This window comes from Hyla sarda, chromosome 6, assembly GCF_029499605.1.
Source record: "Hyla sarda isolate aHylSar1 chromosome 6, aHylSar1.hap1, whole genome shotgun sequence".
Taxonomy (NCBI): domain Eukaryota; kingdom Metazoa; phylum Chordata; class Amphibia; order Anura; family Hylidae; genus Hyla; species Hyla sarda.
The window spans coordinates 252,654,812-252,669,576 of record NC_079194.1 but is presented as its reverse complement, the minus strand read 5'-3'; the positions used below and the strand labels follow the sequence as shown (position 1 = coordinate 252,669,576).

Below are 14,765 nucleotides of genomic sequence, written 5' to 3'. Positions count from 1 at the left end.
GACCGGGAAAGAGCAGGCCGGAGTTCTGAAGGAACTGAAGTTATAGGTGCCAGGGTTGTCCCAGGCCAGCACTTTCCAGGTGAGGTTCCCCACACTGGAAAGAAGGGACGAACCCAGAAAAAATCTTTTCCATACAAACTTCTCGTATTTTAGGGAATGATTAGGTAGGTTAAAATTGATAATTGTAAGAAAAGAGCCGTTTGGTTTCCTTACCAAAAACAGGGTCGAGTAAAACCCCTGTCCCTTTTCCTGCACCGGAACCCGTGCCAGAACCTTCTTCTCTAAAAGAGAAAACACTTTCTTCTCGAGGGCAGCTTGCTTCTCTGGAAAAGACCGAAGGGCTGTGATTACAAATCTGGAAGTCGGAAAACAAGAGAACATTTTTAAACCTTTCTTTATTTAATTCAGTACCCAGGGGCTTGCAGAATTTTTTTTTTACCACTGTAGGTGGAAAATAATGGGTCAACCTGCTTCCCACAAGGAACCTCCTGTCATTGCTGACTAGACTTCTTGACTGTATCAGGGGTGGTGAAAACAAATTCCCTGCCTCTCTTCTGGCCCCTCCAATCTCTAGATTTAAAAGGAAACTCTACAAAAATCCCCCTCCCCTGAAAGAACTTCTTATTCAGAAAGGGAAAGGAAGGGATAGCAGGAAAACTCTTCTAATCCAAGGCCTTTTCTAGGACCTGTTCTAATTCTTTTCCAAACAGATAGCTACCCTCACACGGTAAGGGACATAGCTTGAATTTAGAGGATACAACCCCCCCCCCCTTTTCACTCAGCCAGGGTGCCCGTCTACCCAAATTTGAGAAAGCCAAGGCTCTAGCTGAAAGCTTTAGAGTATCTGCAGAAGCATCATATAAAGTTTGGAGCAGCTGCCAGGGTAGGGAAGGATGTAAACAGTTGTTCTCTAGGGGTACCATTCTTTATCTGCACCCCCAACTGGTCAAGCCACACTCTAAGGGATCTGGTCACTGAAGTGGTGGCAACAACAAGTGTGAAAGAACCGGCAGCAGTCTCCCGAGTTTTCCTCAAGAACCTGTCTGCCTTTCTGTCCATGGGCTCTTTTAAAGAACCGGTATCTTCAAAAAGAAGTGCTGCTTTCCTAATAACTTTAGCCACTGGTGGGTCACTTCTAGGAGCCCTGTCCCAATTACCACAATCCTCTCCTTGAAAAGGATATTTGCATTTAATAGAGGCTGGCACCACTGCAAAATTTTTTCTCAGGTTTATGCCATTCGTTCTTGATAATGGAAGCTAGAGCCTCATGAACTGGGAAAATAGCACACTTTCTAGGGGCAAGAATCCCCTTCCTCCATATCAAAGTATTCTGCCTAATCAGGGGACACCACCAAAGACAAATGTTCCAGTTCTATCTTTTTTTACTTGTACAGGTCTGCTGAGAAGACCAGGCTGACATGCACGCTCTAATTTCCTCTCTAACCACATCCTGCATAATTAGTAAAGGCTGGGGAAACATCTTCTACAATGTTTTAGACACACATAAGCTGTGTCCAATTTCCTCCTGCACAACACACACTCCATGCTCTTGCATTTCGCTTTTTTAGGAACTTCCTTAGCCTAAGAATAAAAAAAGAACCAGATTTTTTGGGACATAGTCCCCTTACACCACCATTAGGTACCTTCTCCACCACCATGGCAGGTTCCATGCTCTCAGCAAGGGATACAGGCCCCATGAGTCCTCAGACTGGAGCTTTACCTTCTAGGCCTGGAGAGATCTTTGGACTGGCTGGGCACCCCATCCAGAAGTCAGGTGACCTCCCCTCTCTATGGTTTTCTCATATGCCGGACCACCACTTCCTCCTTCTGATCACGATCTGCTTGAATGTGCACTCGCGCATCCCTACGCTCTGCCCCCTCCCCCCCCCCAGGAGCCACCCGCAGCGTAGCCTGCAGAGAGGACAGGGCCTGCACTGTATAACCTGGGTAAACCTAACCCGAAAGCCTGCCGGAGGGAGCGAGAGGAGCCGGGAGACGTGCGCGTTGCATAAGTAGGGAAAGGCTGCACCATGCTTCGGCAGTGGCCTCTCGGAAGAGGACTTACGCCGCTGAGGTACCCTGTAAATCCCGCAATGACCAGAGCCCCAACAGTCCGGGGGTCCTGAGTCCTATCACCGCCACCGCTCCTCCCCACCGCTGCACCGCGTCGCACCCCCCACCGCACCGCCCCGGCCCCATTGCCTCCCCCATCGCCGGTTTTATAATTACCTGTTCCCGGGGTCCACTCTATATCTGGCTCCGGTGGCGTCCTCCTGAGATGTCACTGTGCGCACTGACGGTGACATCACGTCGCGCACGTCACTGGTCATTGCACACAGCGTAACGCAGGACGCAGCAGGAGCCATAAGTAGCGTGGGCCCCGGGAACAGGTAATTATAAAACCGGGGATGGGGGAGGCAATGGGGCCGGGGCGGTGCGATGGGGGGTGCGACGCAGTGCGGCGGGTCGGTCGCGGTGCGGTACGGGGGGGGGTGGTCTGCGGAATTATTGGCAAGGTAATTGCCGATACCGATAATGCCCAAAATCGTGATTATCGGCCGAACCAATAATCGGTCGATCCCTAGTGCATACAATAACAACTATGCACAATTTATATAGGTTTTTGTTTTATTTTACTACTTTCAAAAAATTCTAAGAAAACTAGTATTAAAATGGCCCTCTTACATGAGGGCAACTGGCTACATGAGGGAGAAAGGCTATTTGAAAGTTAGCCCTTCCCGTCACATAGACCAATCCCCTTCATGTCATGTTAATTGTTTGGATGTGAAATGGGGAGGAACAAACTTAATTCCTCCTCCCCATTTCACATACCTGGTTTGCACACTCCTCGCTGTTACTCCCTCCCACACGGTTGTGCTGCACCATAGAGCACTGGGAGGAAGTGGCTGCTGGGAGGAGCAACAGTCTGACATATGCAGCTGGGGCCGCTGTACGTCAGCTGGGACATGGAAAGCAGAGCCTCCACCGGAGCTGCCACAGGAACTGCCTGAGCAGGTAATCGCATCATTTTCCTAGGAACCAAACTAAAATATCACAATCCGTGACTTGATTGCAACACACATTTGGGAGGGGTCCGCAAATCGTCACGAACGCCCCTCCGATAGGAGGCAGGGGCGTTATATACCCCTGCCCCCACCCACAACCCCTTATGTCCCACCTGGATGTGCAGGGGGTGGATACTTTCGCCCCTCTCACAAATGCAGCCTAATTAGGCTTTAAACTTGTGATAGGGGCTACACATTCGTACTAGTGATTACCATGGTATATACTTATTTATTATATATAAATCAATAAACTTAACATATCGGTCTGAATTGTGCCCAATGACCGCGACGGAGGCCACGCCTTTTGTGGGCAAAAAGACAATCTGGTAGGGAAATAAATGTTATAAATCATTAAACCGATGCCCCTACCTTAGCACAAAATCAAAGATATAGCTCTGACATTAAGACAGAAGTTAAGTGACGGCGGAACTGACTGGCCTAGGAATCGATGCCTTTGAAGCTGTAGAGCTGTGGTTGTCAAGCCTACTCTAACAGAAACCTGAGTGACCCTTGACCAGGTTCAGGCTAACATTCAAGCTGATATCTGCCATGTATAGCATGCTTGACTAATATCAGGGTGGGAGTGAAACACTATAGACCTATCAGGCCTGATGAAGCTCACCATGTTCCTGCTATTGAGTGGCAAAAATAGAAACCGTTAGCAAGATAAGGCACAACCACCGCTACCGGACTGACCTTGGCGGTGACAGCCTTGTGGCTACATATTGCCTGTAGATCAAAACGATATCCGAAACACCTTACCTGAAAACTAAGACTAACACAACTGTCCCATTTCTAACTCCACTAGCCTCAGGAGTGGTGTCCCACTGCCAGTGACCCACCCTTTGCCATCATGTCTGTAGTTTGCCCACCCAATGCACCTGCAGATCCTACCGCTCCAGGCACGAGCCATCGTGCTCTCAAGCTGGACCATTGTGCATGTGATAGTGCCAACGAGGCAGGCCCTAAGAGGTGGACGTCGTCCGTGTGACGGATGCTAGCTGTGGAAACATGTCAGTAACAAACCTGTATCCCCCGGCCGATGTGGCAGGCATGATTGGTAACCCCAAGTATGTGATAAGTTGCTATTGCTGTGCAAAATGACAGTAACCAGAACCTGGGTGCTACCTTCCCTTGTCAATATGGTAGGCACCCGGAATAAACGACCGCCTGTGTGCCGTGGTCTATTGCTTTGAGGCTGTGTCAGTGATGGAGACCTGCGTGAGCCTTACCCTGCAGACGTGGCAGGCATGACTGGTAACAACCTCCTATGTGACGAAAAGTTATTGCTCTGAAGACGTGTCAGTAACAATAACCTATGTGATGTCCCCCCTTGCAGATGTGACAGGCATAATGGGTAAATCACTACCTATGTCGAAACGTTATTGCTCTGAAGATGTGTCACTAGCAATAACCTGTGTGGTGTCCCCCCTGCAGACGTGGCAGGCATAACGGGTAAACAACCACCTATGTGTTGTGGTGTTATTGCTCTGAAGGCGTGTCAGTAACAATAATCTGCGTGGTGCCTCCCCCTGCAGACGTGGCAGGCATAATGGGTATACAACCACCTATGTGTTGTGGACGGGTAACAATCTATGTGAGAAAATGTTGCTGCTTGGAAAATGTAACAACCACAATAACCTCTGTGGTACAACCCCCTGCGTGCTCGGTAGGCTTAATGTGTGAAAAATGACCACCTGTTTGTCAGTGTCATTGTTGTGCAATATCCGTGACAATGACCTACATGGTGCCCTGTGTGCTGTCAATGCTATGTATACACAATATCCATGTTATGAGTACCTGTACACTACAAACTGCAAGCTACAAACGTGTGTACCGTATAAACTACGAATGTAGGAAAATATGCCATGATACGAGCATGAACAGTGTAAAGCTACGAGCATATGTACAGAAACTTGGAGCACATACTGTACAAGCTACGAGCATATGTACAGTAAAAGCTATGAGCATATGTACAGTAAAGCTACGAGTGTATAGTCTTGATGGTATGGGTGTAAGTATCATATGAAATGGTACGAACGTATGTGCAGTGCGGATGTACAGTAAGCCAACTGTTAACGCATATATGGTACAAATCATAAATGGTACAATCGAATGTATAGTGTTACGCCTCTTACCATATGAACAGCATGATATCTACTACCATCTGTACTGTATACATAGTACCAACATATGCCTCGTATAAACCATACCGTATGACAACTACCAATGACTGTACTGTATAAATGGTATCCATGTATCACTCATATAACCTTAAAGTGAATATACTAGCGTATGTACAATATGACTACTAAAGTATGCACTGTAAAAGCTGTACAAGCTACAAAAGCTGTGAAAGCTAAAGTAAAGAATAAGTGCTAGCTACTGTACGGTATGACAACTACAACGTGTGTACTGTATGAATGTACACACTTATGAATCAAAAAATTGTACAAATTAGATGTGGAGTATGCAACTACCGACATATGTACAGTATGAATGATACAATTTTCTGAATCGTGTAATTGATAGAATCGTGTGCCCAGAACTACAGGTGTAAATGCAGTAGGACCCCCACCAGGATATGTACCACTATTAGCAAATGTCCATTGTAGTTAACCGCGTATGTATACTACCAACAAGTACAACGTATGTATCGAACCAATGTTATAAGCCTATGTATCGTACAAATGATACTGACATATGTATCGTACCATTACAACCTAAACCAATGTGTGTACAGAACAACAACTACTAGCTTGTGTATCGTATAACTACTAGCCTGTGTACCTTATAACAACTACTAACATATGCACATAATAAGTGCTAGCATATGTGCATTTTAACCGTCTACTGGCGTACATACAGTAACCCAACTATCATCTTATGCAGTGTAAATGGAACAAGCTTGTTTACCGTATAACTACCGTCGTATGTACCGTATAACCACTGGCGTATGTACCGTATAACCACTGGCGTATGTACCGTATAACCACTGGCGTATGTACCGTATAACCACTGGCGTATGTACCGTATAACCACTGGCGTATGTACCGTATAACCACTGGCGTATGTACCGTATAACCACTGGCGTATGTACAGTATAACCACTGGCGTATGTACAGTATAACCACTGGCGTATGTACAGTATAACCACTGGCGTATGTACAGTATAACCACTGGCGTATGTACAGTATAACCACTGGCGTATGTACAGTATAACTACTACTAGTGTATGTACCGTGTAACAACTACTAACGTACGTCCAGAGTGAATGGAACATGCTTCTGTACCGTATAACTACTACTAGTGTAAGTACAGTATGATGACTACTAGTGAGTACATACAGCATACTGTACGAACCGTCCAACAACTACTAGCGTGTGTACAGTACCACAACTGCTAACATATGCCCATTGTAACTACAAGCGTGTGTGCATTATAACAACTACTAGCATACGTACTGAAACACTTATTAGCTTATTTAAACTGTAAAGGAACAAGCTATTTACCGTATAACAACTACTAGCATATGTACAGTATAAAGAAACTACTAGCATATGTACCGTATAACTACTAGCGTATGTACCTTATAACACACGACTAGCATATGTACAGTACACCGAACTACTAGCGTAAGTACCATATAATAAACATCTAGCATATGTACAGTATAACTAGTAGCGTATGTACAGTATAAAAACAACTAGAATATGTACCGTATAACTACACTAGTGTATGTATAGTATAAAACGACTAGCATATGCACAGTATAATACCTACTAGCGTATGTACAGTGTGAAAACGACTAGCATATGTACAGTCTAACTGCTTAGCGTATACACAGAGTAAGTGTAACATGCTTCCGTACCGAATTACCACTACTAGTGTATGTACGGTATCATAATTACTAGTGTATTTACCGTATAAATGATACAAGTGCATGAATCGTATGAATGGTACAAGTTGTGTATAGTATACCGCTACTAGACAATATACAGTGTAAATGGTATGGCGTATGTACCGTTAGCGAATGTAAAGCATAGCTATAAGTGAACAATGCTACCAGCATACTGATAGTATGCTGCCGGAAGTAACCATGAATCCAAGTGCTGCTGAGCACCCGTCAGTACTGGTGTATGTAATAACATTGATGGCATAATTATGAAAGCCTGGCATTTGACATTAGTAAGAGATGAATACTGTACTGTAATAACTTAATGACAAGTGAGAAAGTCTTTGACCATGCTTAATGAGGTACGGGTAAGGATCACACTCTCAGCGCCTGCACTTTTACCTGCTGCCCGCAGGACCTCGCTGCGGTCTTGCCCAACACCCCCACCCTAGATCCTCATCATACCTGCCATTACCCGTTGTCCATATCGGAAGAGAGACTAGTAGTCTCAGTGCTACGACCCCCAGCTTCTTCGCTCCCCCCTGGATACAGCAACTAGTCCTTCACTTTGTGCCATCACGGGTAAAGTGCAGCCCAGAATCTGGCACTGAGGTAGCTGTCGGGCTGCGCCAGAGGCCAGGACCGCGATACCAGGGGTAGGCACTGTAACCGCTGGGCGCCGTAACTAATGGGAATGGCACCAGATGCGTCCCCGGCCCGTAACACTGCAGCCCCTGGCTGCATATCTGAATGCCGGAGACCGGCTCTTACCCCTTGAACGACCCCATTCCCACGTGGAGCAGCCCTACTTCCTGTTTCTCCAAATGCCCGCCGCAGAACCACTTCCTGCCTCCGCAAAACGTCACGAACGCCCCTCCGATAGGAGGCAGGGGCGTTATATACCCCTGCCCCCACCCACAACCCCTTATGACCCGCCTGGATGTGCAGGGGGTGGATACTTCCGCCCCTCTCACAAATGCTACCTAATTAGGCTTTAAACTTAGGGGAATACATTAACATTAATTTAAAGGTGTACTCCGGTGAAAACCTTTTTTCTTTTAACCCCTTAAGGACCGGGGGGTTTTCCGTTTTTGCATTTTCATTTTTTGCTCCTTGCCTTTAAAAAATCATAACTCTTTCAATTTTGCACCTAAAAATCCATATGATGGCTTATTTTTTGCGCCACCAATTCTACTTTGTAATGACAGTCATTTTGCCCAAAAATCTATGGTGAAACGGAAAAAAAATCATTGTGCGACAAAATTGAAAAAAAAAAACGCAGTTTTGTAACTTTTGGGGGCTTCTGTTTCTACGTAGTACATTTTTCGATAAAAATGACACCTTATCTTTATTCTGTAGGTCCATACGATTAAAATGATACCCTACTTATATAGGTTTGATTTTGTTGGACTTCTGGAAAAAATCATAACTACATGCAGGAAAATTAATACGTTTAAAATTGTCATATTCTGACCCCTATAACTTTTTTATTTTTCTGTGTATGGGGCGGTATGAGGGCTCATTTTTTGCGCCGTGATCTGAAGTTTTTAACGGTACCATTATTGCATTGATAGGACTTATTGATAGGACTTAAATTATATAAAAAGTGACCAAAAATGTACTATTTTGGACTTTGGAATTTTTTTGCGCGCACGCCATTGACCGAGCGGTTTAATTAATGATATATTTTTATAATTCGGACATTTCCGCACGCGGTGATACCATATATGTTCATTTTTCTTTTTAATTACACTGTGTTTTTTTTATTGGAAAAGGGGGGTGATTCAAACTTTTAATAGGGGAGGAGTGAAATGATCTTTATTCACTTTTTTTTTGCAGTGTTATAGGTCCCATAGGGACCTATAACACTGCACACACTGATCTTCATCATTGATTACTGGTTTCTCATAAGAAACCAGTGATCAACGATTCTGCCGCATGACTGCGCATGCCTGGATCTCAGGCACTGAGCAGTCATTCGGCGATCGGACAGCGAGGAGGCAGGTAGGGGCCCTCCCGCTGTCCTGTCAGCTGTTCGGGATGCCGCGATTAGCCGCGGCTATCCCGAACAGCCCGACTGAGCTAGCCGGCCACTTTCGGTTTCGCTTTTAGCCGCGCGGCTCAGCTCTGAACGCGTGGCTAAAGGGTTAATAGCGCGTGGCACCGCGATCGGCGCTGCGCGCTATTAGAGGCGGGTCCCGGCTTCACTATGACGCCGGGCCCGCCGTGATATGACGCGGGGTTACTGTGTAACCCCGCGTTATATTAGGAGAGCAGGACCAAGGGCGTATCTGTACGCCCTTGGTCCTTAAGGGGTTAAATCAACTGGTGCCAGAAAGTTAAACATATTTGTAAATTACTTCTATTAAAAAATCTTAATCCTTCCAGTAATTATTAGCTGCTGAATGCTACAGAGAAAATTCCTTTCTTTTTGGAACATTGATGACATCACGAGCACAGTGCTCGCTGCTGACATCTCTGTCCATTTTAGCAACCGTGCATAGCAGATGTATGCTAAGGGCAGCATGGTGGCTTAGTGGTTAGCACTACTGCCTTGCAGTGCTGGGGCCTTGGGTTCAAATCCCACTAAGGACAACAATAAATAAATAAAGACTTATTATTATAATAACGTCAGCAGAGAGCAGTGTGTTCGTGATGTCATCAGAGAGCATTCCAAAAAGAAAATAATTTTCTCTGTAGTATTCAGCAGCTAATAAGTACAGGAAGGATTAAGATTTTTTAATAGAATTAATTTACAAATATGATTAATTTTCTGGCACCAGTTGATTTAAAAGAAAAAAGGTTTTCACCGGAGTACCCCTTTAAGTATAGGCAACAAGAAAACAATAGCATGCACTCACCACAGAGATGTGTCTTTCCGTCCGGATGTCCGGGCTTACAGGGTACCAACTAGCGGCAACCGAAGCGCTCATATGAGCGCTTCGGTTCCAGCTAGTTGCTACCCTGTAAGCCCGGACGGAAAGACATCTCTGCGGTGAGTGCATGCTATTGTTTTCTTGCTGCCTGTATTAGTTACTGCCTCTGTATCGCATGCATCCCACATGTTTCACCCACCTCGTTGGACCTGCATCTACCTCCATTAAAGGGGTAGTCCAGTGGTGAAAAACTTATCCCCTATCCTAAGGATAGGGGATAAGTTTGAGATCGCGGGGGGTCCGACCGCTGGGGCCCCCTGCGATCTCTCTGTACGGGGCCCCGGCTCTCCGCCGAGATAGCGGGTGTCGACCCCCGCACGAGGCGGCGGCCGACACGCCCCCTCAATACATCTCAATGGCAGAGCCGGAGATTGCCGAAGGCAGCGCTTCGGCTCTGCCATAGAGTTGTATTGAGGGGACGTGTCGGCCGCCGCTTCGTGCGGAGGTCGACACGCCCCCTTCCCGCGGGCTGTCGGGGCTCCGTACAGGAGATCGCAGGGGGCCCCAGCGGTCGAACCCCCCGCGATCTGCAACTTATCCCCTATCCTTAGGATAGGGGATAAGTTGCTCACCACTTAATCACCACTGGACTACTCCTTTAAGATATCCTTTTATAGCTGTATAGATATTTATCCAGTGTGCTCTCCTCCATCCATCCTTACAACATTACATGCATTGATTTAAGTATATTTACATCATGTTGTGCTTACTAATAGTCTCAGTGTAGGATAAATAAAAACACATTAAAAATGTTATTCAAATGCCTTTTTCCATTTAGAATTACAAAACACCAAACATTTTTGGCATATTGCTGCATGCAGAATTGTTGTTAACAAGATATAAAACTTATGAATGGTGTAGACATAAAAACAAAAACAAATACCAGACAAGAATTGTTCATTTTTGCTCATATCGTATATCCGGGGAAAAAAATAAGAGATTTAAGAAGTCCAATCAAAGCAAAAATGGTACCAATAATAACTACAAATCACTGCACAAAAACAGGAAGCCCTCATAAAGCAGGGATGTGGAAATCCTATTGCCCCGTCAGACCTATAGCCCTGTTTCGGGCAATCAGAGCCAACCGACAACCCCCAAGTACGGCGGTGCTCAGGGTGTATGGGGTGATCTCCTGACACAACATATTATTTTGGTTGAAATTATTTTGTGTATCAGGACAATTGGATTGTCATGAGGAACAAATGGATTGTGCTCCCATTTTTTACACCCCTGTACTGGTCCGTATAAAAAAGAAATAAGCTATAGGGGGTCAGGATTGGGGGATTTTAATCATTATTTTTTAAAAGTAGTAAAATAAAACCTATATGAATTGGGTATTGTAATTGTTTTAACACACAGAATAAAGATGCAGTCAGCTTTACCGTAAAGTGCATGGTTTAAAAACAAAACCTCTTGAAATGTTGTCAAATTGCAAGGTTTTTCCCAATTTCCCCCTCAAAAACAGCATTTTTCTCATTGCAGCGTACTTTTTGCGGTAAAATGAAAAGGTTTTCTTACAAAGTGCTCTTGGTAGCGCAAAAACAAGCCCTCATGTGGCACGACCAGCAGGATTTTTCAGTTTTTGCACTGGGAGATGTCCTTTTTACCAATAACAATTTTGCATATTGATATACAGTGGTCCCTCAACATATGATGGTAATCCGTTCCAAACGGACCATCGTTAGTTGAAGCCATCGCATGTTGAGGGATCCGTGCAATGTAAAGTATAGGACAGTGGTCTAAAAACTGCGGACCTCCAGATGTTGCAAAACTTGCCAACGGCTGTCCGGGCATGCTGGGTGTTGTAGTTTTGCAACATCTGGAGGTCCGCAGGTTGTAGACCACTGTTAGAGGAAGTTGTACTCACCTGTCCCCACCGCTCCGAACCGTCACCGCTGCCCGGGATGTCGCTGTCCATTGCTGTTGACGTGTCCCCGACGCTCCGGCAAGGCCTCTGCTTTTCCGGCATCCTCGCTCTCTGTCGCCGCCATCACGTCGCTACGCACGCCGCTCCTATTGGATGACGGGATGGCGTGCGCAGCGATGTGATGACGACGATGGAAAACACTGACGATGCAGAGGATCCCGAAGAGGACGCGCCGGAGCCCCGAGGACAGGTAAGTGATCGTTAGCGGACCACACGGGGCACCGTAAACGGCTATCCGGTGGCAGCTGAAGCAGTCTGCGCTGCCGGATAGCCGTTTATGCGATGGCCCCGACATACAAAAGCATCGTATGTTGATGCTGCCTTCAACATGCGATGGCCTCTGAGAGGCCATCGCATGTTGAAATTATCGTATGTTGGGGCCATCGTATTGACATTTTGATCACTTTTTAAGAAAAACATTTCTGGAATGTGAGCAAAAATCTAAAGTTTTGGCATTTAGATTTTTTTAGTGTTTACACTTCACAGCGCGAGATCAGGAATGTGATAAAGGAAATCTGTCACCAGTACTAACCTGTCGATACACTGATGAAAACGGTACTCACCTTGTCCCGTTCCGTGGCGGGGATCTTCGGTAATTTTCTCCATTAGCTCCAGTCCCGGCAGCCGGCTTGGGGCATGGGTGGAGCTTAGTGACATCACTGCTGCTGCACCCTGCTGGGTCCTGCTGTGAGAGAACAGCAGCGGTGACGTCAGTAAGCTCTTTCCATGCCCCGAGCGAAGCTAACAGGGGAGATTTCCGAAGATCCCCGCCACAGAACGGGACAAGGTGAGTACCGTTGTCAGTGTCCGTACTGACAGGCTAGTGCAGGGGACACTGGTGACAGATTTCCTTAAATAGTTTGGACAATTTCACAAGATACCAAATATGTTTTACTTTAAAAAAGAAAAAAAAATATTTAGAAGATAGGAAAAAGGGGGCGATTTGAATTTTTATTAGGGTGGGGGGAATTTTTTATATTAAAATAATAATGTTTTTACTTAAACAGTTATATGATGGAGTCCGTCATTTCCGGCAGGTATCACTCTCACATCCTACCCAGGACATAAAAGTATGTCATGAGCTCGGAAGAGGTGAAGCCATGTCAGAATTAATTCAAGTAGAAAACAGACATGGTCGCACATCTACATATTGTATTTTGATCTAATTGCTTCTCAGCATAAATTCAAAAACTAACAGGTAGTTAGTATACATTTTGATCAAAAGGTACAAGCCCACTCGCCACGTCAAGGCCACCTAATTACAGTGGGTCCCTAACGTCCCTCCATGGCCAGCACTCCGCTCCACCCATTTGGCCCAGGCGTTTTTAATTAGCAGGAAACTGCATAAGGGTTTCCACCTACAATTCTCCCAGCCCTCTGGCAGTGAGCACATGGTAGGCTTCATGCTGGTGAGGTTCTCTGTGGCGGCTCCCCCCGTTGGGCATGGGGTCTCGGAGGCAGTGGTCGCTGCTGGGCGCTACGCCAGTGTCATGTTAGGGACCCACTCTAAAGAGGTGGCCTTGATGTGGCGAGTGGGCTTGTACTTTTTGATCAACCTGTTAGTCTTTGGAATTATGCTGAGAAGCAAGTAGGTGGATGTGCAGCTGTGTTTCTCTCTTTGGTTACACCCATGTCAGAATTAGCTGAAAAAAACCTAGGAGCCAGGATAAAATTCTCAGTCGCCATGGCTACTGGGATCCGTCAAGTCCATACAGACAGCTTGAAATAAGCAATCGCCGGCACTAAACAGCGCCAGACTAATGACTGGAAAAAGAATGGGTGTAATGAAGAAAACTGTGTCCCTGTAACGGAATGTGACCCTCCACACAAGGACAGTTTTCTGCTTTACAGCCCCCTCAGCCTCACTCCGTTCCCGCTACGCTCTCTCAGGGGGACGGGGACACAGTTTCTACACCGCTTAGGCCCCTTTCACACTACCGTTATCACCCGGAAATGTGACGGCCGTCAGGACTGCCAGGAAGAAAAAAAAAATAGTGCTTGCACAGTCTTTTTCTACCGCTATTTTCTCTGAAAAATGGCGGTGCCTGATGGACCCCATAGACTATAATGGGGCCCTTCGGGACCTGTTATTGCCCGTTGCCCCCAGTCAAAATGACAGCCATCAAACTATTAAAAAAAAAAAAAACAAGTTTGATGGGGTGTAACAGTAGTGTGAATGTAGCCAGAGGAGCGCTCCACAGCCGTTCTCCCACCCGCCAGCGCCGCACTTATACCATCCACCAACTAATGGTTCCAGGACTATAACTCTCAGCACATAACCTTACAGTGGGGACATGCTGGGGGTTGTAGTCTAGGAACAGCTAGCGGACTGATGTGTGGAGAAACTTAGTAGCAGTGCTGGAGTGAGAGGGAGCGGGCTGTAAAGCAGAACACTGTGTCCCTGTACAGAGGGCCACATTCCGCTATAAAAGTATATGTATCTGTATCGATATGAACATGTCCCGATACTAACGCAGCACTTCCTCCTAGCAGTGTGTACTGCGCCCTATTCCTTCTATAATACACAGAGAAGAGGACATATTGCTCGGCCATACATAACAACACATCACACCATCATCCCGCCAGTTACCTCAGCACACTGCTATGCACAGACTTCTCAAAACCACTTCCACTTCTCTGACGTCATCAGGCGTCGCCTCAGCGACAAAGTGGAAGCTTCAAGACGCTGCAGACTGGAGCTCCAGTCTACACAGGAAACATGTGACCTTCACTCCAGTTTTTTATTTAACTAAACTTTAATGAGAAAAACAACTCTTCTCGCTCTCCTACTGCTGTCACATGTCACGTCATATGATCATCTTCACTGGACCATTAGCCACAATCGTTTCTATTCTGCTGAGCTCCGCCCCCATATACCTGATTGTGGTGACATCATCACAGGTCCTTCTCCTGCAGCATCTAGCACAGTGAGCTCTACACCG

At 46.0% G+C, this 14,765-nt stretch overlaps 1 protein-coding gene across 1 annotated transcript in view; it reads right to left on the bottom strand.

The window, feature by feature from the left end:
• The window catches only part of LOC130276918 (uncharacterized), a 121,944-nt gene that overhangs the window by 88,234 nt on the left and 18,945 nt on the right, over positions 1–14,765 (bottom strand). Inside the window, exon 2 of the mRNA XM_056526926.1 lies at positions 214–355. The gene's annotated coding sequence lies outside the window, so the exon portion shown is untranslated. The remainder of the gene's footprint in view (positions 1–213; positions 356–14,765) is intronic.